Raw genomic sequence first — 7442 nt, forward strand, 5'->3', positions numbered from 1 at the left:
AGGAGCAGAGTGGCAGAAAGCAGAGAGATAAGTGAGGAAGAGGGAGAACAGATTACGGGAGGCAATGCATAGTGTACCAGTAGAGGCCATCTCAAATGAGATGTTCCTCCATGGCAAGCATGCTAAGGTCTAACTAACTCTGCGTTTCTTCCTTCAGCCTGTGGATCGCTGATCCTGCCCATAAATAAGCCAGGGAGGAAACTGGCCCAGGGTGAAGTCTCACAGAAGTCGGTAGACAGCAGCCCTGATACTGTTTCATATCATCCCCAACCCCTTTTTTCCTTCCCCTGCACTGTGACTGCGGGGCACGTGGGGGTGGGTTAACAGGGAAGGGGCTTGCCAGGTTTGCAGGACCTGCATGCAAACACAGAACAGAAGCCACAGCCCTTTCTGGCAGATCCCAAGCACGTGTTGTATTGACTGCTTAACTAAGGGGTCGACAGGCGGGTATTTTCATGCAGTGATTATATACATACACACCTCCTTGGCTGCTGAGCTTGGAATGGCACCTGTGGGAGGCAATTTTGGCTGGCCGGAGCCCAAGGGGAATTAAAACTTGCTGGTTTTAAAAAAAAAAAAAAAAGGTATATACACACATAGAATGGCTTAATACTGAGCAGGTCTCCATGATGCTTGAGTGCACCTGTCACAATAATGAGCAAGTCAGCTACCAGCTCTCTCCGTACCGTAGCCAGCCTTCTGCTGCGGTGGGGCCTGGCACCGTGTTTCTCCACAGAATCCTCTTGGAATTGAGAAAGACTGGAAACTTAATGTATCAAGTCGGGAAGCGTCTGACAGTACACCTGCCTCGTCTTCCTGATGCGACTTTCCCTATGGCTCCTCCCTTCTGTTCGTCCCCGCATTGTGATATCTAGGTTGCCCATTAAAAAAGGATATTGTGTGAAGGTGAAAAAATGCATTTCACCAAGGCGTTGTTTTCAGAAATCACATCAAACTAAAAATGTGGAAAATGTCTTGATATTCCCTGGTTTGCTTTGTCTGTGTGTAATAGTCCATCTGTTGCAAAAAGCAGTAGTGTTAAAAATGGAGATGCTCTTTGGGCAGAAAAAGAGGAAAAAAAATGCTGATGTTTTGTTCTTTGGCTTTATTAGTAAAGATCAAGCTATGTGGTGGTAATTGGTGTGATTTCTTTCCCCCCCCATTGTACTCCTTCCTTCCCTCCAACGATAGCTGTCCTGCCGATCTGACTGCTGTACCACCTCCCGATCTCATAGTCCTGCAGGATGAAACACATTCCAGAGTGTGGACAAATTGCTTTTTATTTTTTAACCTTCACCTTTTACTAGCATTGAAGACTTCTTTACTGCTGCTTCTCCCAGGCGATTTTTAGTGTACGTTGCTTAGTGCAAAGCGTTGCTTTGTTTTTCTGGTCACATCGGTCCTGTTGCACAGTTTGCAGCTACAGGCTGATTTATAACTAGCTGGTTTTTAAGGACACGTGTATGAAATTTCTCTGTCCAGCTCACTAACATCTGTTTTCCAGCTTTGAGAAAGCTTGATGTTTGTTCTCTAGCTAGGCTTTAGCAGAAAAAAAACCAACCTTCAAATATGCTGCAAGCAAGGAGCAGTACTTCTGTTTCACAAAAACCCATGTGTCGCTCATGGCCCTTTGCCACTGACAGCAACTGCTGCTTTTTTGGAATTAATAGCATTATTTCTGGTCTGTAGAAGAAAATCTGTATAAGTTTCTTCTTCTTCCTCTCATTGAAGCTGCGGTTAAATGCATTGGGGCTTCTCTAGCACAATAGCTTTCAACCACCAAAGAACTGTTGTCTGTAAGTAACATCAAAATAGATTAGGATAGGGAGGTACGCTGCACATCAGGTAATAGCCAGGCAGCAGCGTGCTGCCTGAGCCCTGCTCCATCAGCTGATGCAGCACTCTTTTTCCTGGTGAAATTGTTCACTTTCCCCCCATTCATTTTCACTCGTTGCCTGTCGACTCACAGGCGCAAGAACCCAGTTCTCTGTGATTTACACGCAGGGAGCAGTGGTGACTTGTCTTCAGCCACCGCTTCTCTTCAACAGCTACACGTGGGCTGCTGTAAATCCAGCTGTGGCTATTAGGTAAGCTCTCCTCTTTAATAGCCTTATTACCTAATACTTGCTTTGCAGAAGCTGCCTTATGCTGGATCTTCCCCGGCATGGTCCCTCGTGTAGTTTCTCTGTCAAAGAGAACAAACAACTTTAAGGAGGGCTCCCACAGCCACCAGGCCTGCAAAGGCATCCCAGCCCATTTCTCTCACACTGAATTAGCAGTGATGCGTTAGTTAGATCAGAAAAATATAATAAAATTTAAAAAAAATTAAGGCTTCACTATCTGACAAGGTGTTTTATCTTCTTGGTTGACCTGTGTGCCAAAAAGTGGCTTCTTGGGTATATGCGTATAAAACTAATGCATCTGAGGGGTTTGGGATTGGTTTTCTTTCCTGTTTGTTTGGTTTAAGTAGGGAAGAAAGAGCAAGACCTCCTTTGCTTCTTCACATAGTCTGAAGAACTTGTTGGACAATACAGTCCCAGCTGTTTGTTTTCACAGCAGCGTAAGCTGTCACATGGCTCTCAAGAAAAGGAAAGAGAAAAACCAACAGCCACAAAACAAAAAAACTTGTCACTACATTATCTTTCCACAAAGTGATAATGAGACACAGACACAGCTGCCTGGCAGCCCCAAACAGCAATGGCAGGGTTGGTACCCTCCTTGTCAATCCAGAGCCTATTTGCAGCACAAACGATGAGGCAGCCTGCTAATTACTGGGACTGCAGGATGCTGCAGGTGACGTTTGCCCCTCTCCTGTGAGCCATGGGGCACCCAGTCACACCAGGGAGAAGGAGGTGGAGGAAAGATGCAAGAACAAAATCCCCTTAATACTATTTTGCTGCTTTAGCGACTTCAGCCCCAGCAGCGCTGCCTTGACGGGCTCCCTCACCCACACCTTGGCAGAGGTGACGCAGGTGCCCTGGACCTGACAGTGAACCCCAGGGCTGAAGAAGCAGCAGCAAAACTTTATGACCCCTCAGACTGCAATGAACGTAATTAACCCGTTAATATGGAGCCTTCCCTCAGTACCACGTAAGGCAGCAAGCACCTTGGAGGGAAGGCACCTTAGGGGAAGAAAACCTGCTTTCCCGGGAAATAAAGCATCACCCAGGCTCAGGAGATGCTCTGGCACCAGTGAGCCCTTGCCTTCAGTGTGAGCCCGAGGCAGCTGGAGCCATGTCACCAGTGGCTGCAGGGTGAGCTTTAGCCTGATTGCTGAGAGAGGCTTTACAGCCCTGCTGAAGGACAAAAAAAAAAAAAAAAAAAAAAAGTAATCCCCATTGCTGCATTTCTTCTGATGGGGGGGATCATCTAGAATGAGACATCACATCACTCTCCTGCTGCAGGGCTGAAAGGAGATGTGCAGAGCATACAAAACGGGGGTGGGGGGAGAGCTGAAGGAAAGTAATCCCCAAATCCTCCTGGGACAGGCAGGACACAGAGCATCTGCAAGGCTGGTCCTGTGATCATGGAGTCGCTCTGCACCCCTGCTTGCTCCGAACTGTAGCTAGTTAGAAGATGGTATTACAAGAGCATTCTTCCTCTCCTCCCCTCTCAAACCACAGCAACCCACCAGCAAACCCAGGCCGATAACCAACATCTGCATAACCCCCTGGAGCTGCCCACAGACGCAGAGCATCACGCACTATGCTAACCAGCAAGACTTCAGGCCGTGCCACTTCAGGCCTTTCCTGTTGGAAGCTGGATCATTTCTGTCCCTTTGTTGGGGCTCAGTCACACCCACCCATCTGCCACCCACCAGGTCACCCACATCCCCTCCCCTCCCCCCCAAATCTCCCTGGTTCAGCACCCACCCTTTGCACCAGCAGCTCTGCCAGCCCTCCACTGCTACCACACAAGTTGGGGCCGCAGGAGTCGAGGACAGCCGTTGGGATTGATTTTCTGCCCAAACCCACCACGCTGAGCATTTGCGCGCCTCCCAGTCCACATGGCGTTTGCCCAGCACCTCATGACCAGCTGCCTGGCACTGCCCGCATCCATCCCCTGCTGCCAGGGTTTCGCGTCTGCGGCCAGTGGCAGGGTGGTTCACACACACGACGGAGGCGAGGGGAGGCAGGCAGAGCCTACCTGCCCTCCTCACCCTCGGCTTGCCCCCTCAACCAACATTTAAGAAGGTCTATTCTGCCAAAGAGGTGCTTTTCTAGGGCGTGGAGGAGCTGGGCTACGTCTGTCCCAAGCATTAAGCCTTAGCAGTCATCGGGCAGCCAACAGATTTTTACTCAATCCAAACCAAATCTCAGGGTGTTCCAGTACCCCTGGACAGACTGGTCCAATTAATCACCTGAAAAACACTTGAGAAATAAACTATTCCCTCCACCACAGCAGAGTTCACACCCTGCACCAACCCTGGCCTTGCAGACACATGGCTGGTGGAATGAAGGTAAGGTAGCGCTGGCTGAAGGAGGAAGGGTGGATGGGGTGTTGGTCACATGCAGATACCTACAGGCGAGAAACCTGCTGCCAGCTGATAGGCAGGGCAGCAAACAGGGCTTTTTGGTCCCACCAGCGATGGTGGAAGAACTAGCAGTTGGAACCTTCTCGGAAATGCGGCTAGGTCCATGGCCCTGAAAACACCTGAGGTCAGGAAGGTTTGCGGCATGAGGAGATGGCTGCCTCCCTGTTGAGAGGTACAGTCTCAGGAATACAGCCTTTAATAGCCCTTCAGAGACAAATTTGATGACAGCATACGTGGCGGCACAAGCTGCACACAAGGATCACGGGGTCCTTAAAAGTCTCTAAAGACCTCCGCTAATTCCCTCCCTGCATGATCCCCAAGGAGGAAAGCGCAGAACACATCCAGTTATCCGTAACCTTTGCTGTTCTTTGTTGAGACAAGACTGACAGCGAAACCTCGCTGAAAACCAAGTGCCCAGCCACAGAAAGAGCAGCTTCCCTCCCCATCCCACAGTGCAGCCTGGGCTGCAACCTTGGATGTACAAAGGACTGGCCACACCAGAGCTATGGACAAGGTGTACCACGAGTCAAAGGGAGCACCTTTTCTCTCCAAGCGGTGTAACTAGAGATTTCATTTTGGCAGAAATGGACTGACCCCCTTCTCATTCCCATTTCTGCCAGGGACACAGCAGCAGAGACCTCAAAGGTTTCCTTACCTGCCTAGGCACGTTCCTCCCAATCACTGCCTTCTTACAGGTACATCAGACACATTTTGAGGACGCAGAACTGAAGAAAGGACCTCAAGGGGGTATCATTTATGTTCCTGGCTCCCCCCCAGGCCCAGTGGCTCATCTTAAGCATATCCATTTTGCCCAAGCAGTGTTCAAGGCATTTAAACCCCCTGTATCAAACACCTCTGCAAGAACCAGGAGACTGATCCTCCCAACGCATTAAATCAACTTCCTGATGTAGATGGCGAGATCTCAAAGGCAGGCGAGGAGTCTGCCCCATAGCCTGCTCTGGTGCCCCCAGGAAGTGGCAGGGGAGTGCCCCACACATCCCCAGGGCTCCCCGCCACCAGCACCAACCTTATTTTGCAGTCAAAACACCACCCTGCCTCATCAGTGAGGCACCAAAATCTCTGTTCTGTTAGAGAGGACACAGTAGCGGCACCTAGAGAACCTGACACGGGAATCCCAACAGATAAAGCATCAACACACCACAGGGACATTCACATTAGCAAAGCTGCAGCAGCTGGCAGCTCCAAGGGCATCACTCCTGCCAAGTAGAATCCTCCTGGAAGATGATGTTTTCTTTCACCTGTGGGACTGCACACCTGACATGCCATCACTGCCCGCTGGTGAGAAGTAACCCTGTCCTTTCCGGTGGTGCACCTGCAACCCGTTTTTCACATCTGGCTTGCTAAAATGCTGTTGAGTACCAACCTCTCAGTGGTATTAGCCCTGCCTTCTCTCCTCCTTCTGCATACAGGAGGTCACACTCATACCTCTACCATAGCAGGGAGGTTGGAACTCGATGATCTTCAAGGTCCTTTCCAACCTAAACCATTCTATGATTCTATAATATAAAGAACTTTAAACGTGCAGCTCAGGAAAGAGCAATGAAGAGGGCTAGAGGTACAGCAACATCCAATCTTACTTTAATAAAATGCATTTCAGAAGAAAGCCTGCACAAGTTTTATGAGCAACAGAAGCCCCCAAGACTGTAGACAGACCTACTTCTGCTCCATCCATCCTCCAACCCACCAACTCAACCTTGCCAAACATGCAACGTACGCTCCCAGTCAACTTCGTATTGTTGGTATCACCCTACCAAAAGTTACAGGGCTTCTCCTTTCTTTCTCCCTACTTTTTTTTTTTTTTTAAACTAAGAGGGGAAAAAAAGAAAAGAAAACCTAAAAAATTCCAAAAGTGAGGCAACAAGAGGAAAGGCATGTAAACAGTTTGGAAGTCATTCTTATGGATGCCCACACCGGTGCTGTGTTTTCAAGAGATGACCAAGTAAGTTTGCTAGCTGAGGGGTGCATGTGGTAGAAGAGGTAGAGTCATCCACCAGCACAGGCAAACAAACCAGCCAGATTTCAGGAAAACTTCACCAGAAGTTGAATTTCAAAGTACAGCGTAAGGATTCACTATAAAAGGCGGCTACTCGATGTGACCAGGAAAATGCCAGCTGTTGTACATACATTTCATAATATAAAAGGACTTAACACCATGTACCTACTAACGTGAGGTCTGTTGTCATTTCTATTGACAGAAAAAGAAAGGTTAGATTCGCTTTTTAAAAAATGCTTATACACAACCACATTCAGTGACATACGCAGCTTTAAACTTCAAGCGAACGCTAATTTAGAACATATATACAGTTGTGGTATGCAGATGGACCTATATAAACCATACTTTTTTGTTATCCTAAGTGTCCTTCGAGCCTACGCTGCACAGACAGAAGTGCTTTGCTTTGTCCCTTATTATAACGCGCAGAAAAGGAAAGCCTTAGTTACAGTTTCACTCAAGCCAGGTCTGCGGGGATGAGCTCCTCAAAAGCTAACTCTGCTCCAGATGACTACTAATTCCACTAGCAGCTTTTAGAAACAGGGACCCTCGAAGATACTCATGTTCATAATAAAAGGGATGCTCTTTTCTGCCAGTTCTGCAAATCCAGCTTGCCGTCTAGAAACAAGTTCTCGCAAGCCACTGGCACGCATTAACAGCGCAACAAAGCTTTGGTTCCCTGTGCAACACAGGTCTTCAGATTACTCCAAACCACCTCGGTGACCTCTGTGCCCTTGCTGGAGTGACACAGGAGCAGTTGGTGTATTGGTAGGAAGTACACCCCCGGTACCCAAAGTACCATATTGGACTCAGCCCTCAGCTATACTGTTTCTTCGGGTCCTTCAGCAGTAGAAGGTGATGGCATCTTCTTTTTGTCACTCCTTAGCGACATGGCTC

Source organism: Charadrius vociferus, unplaced genomic scaffold (assembly GCF_000708025.1).
Source record: "Charadrius vociferus isolate BGI_N301 unplaced genomic scaffold, ASM70802v2 scaffold97, whole genome shotgun sequence".
Taxonomy (NCBI): domain Eukaryota; kingdom Metazoa; phylum Chordata; class Aves; order Charadriiformes; family Charadriidae; genus Charadrius; species Charadrius vociferus.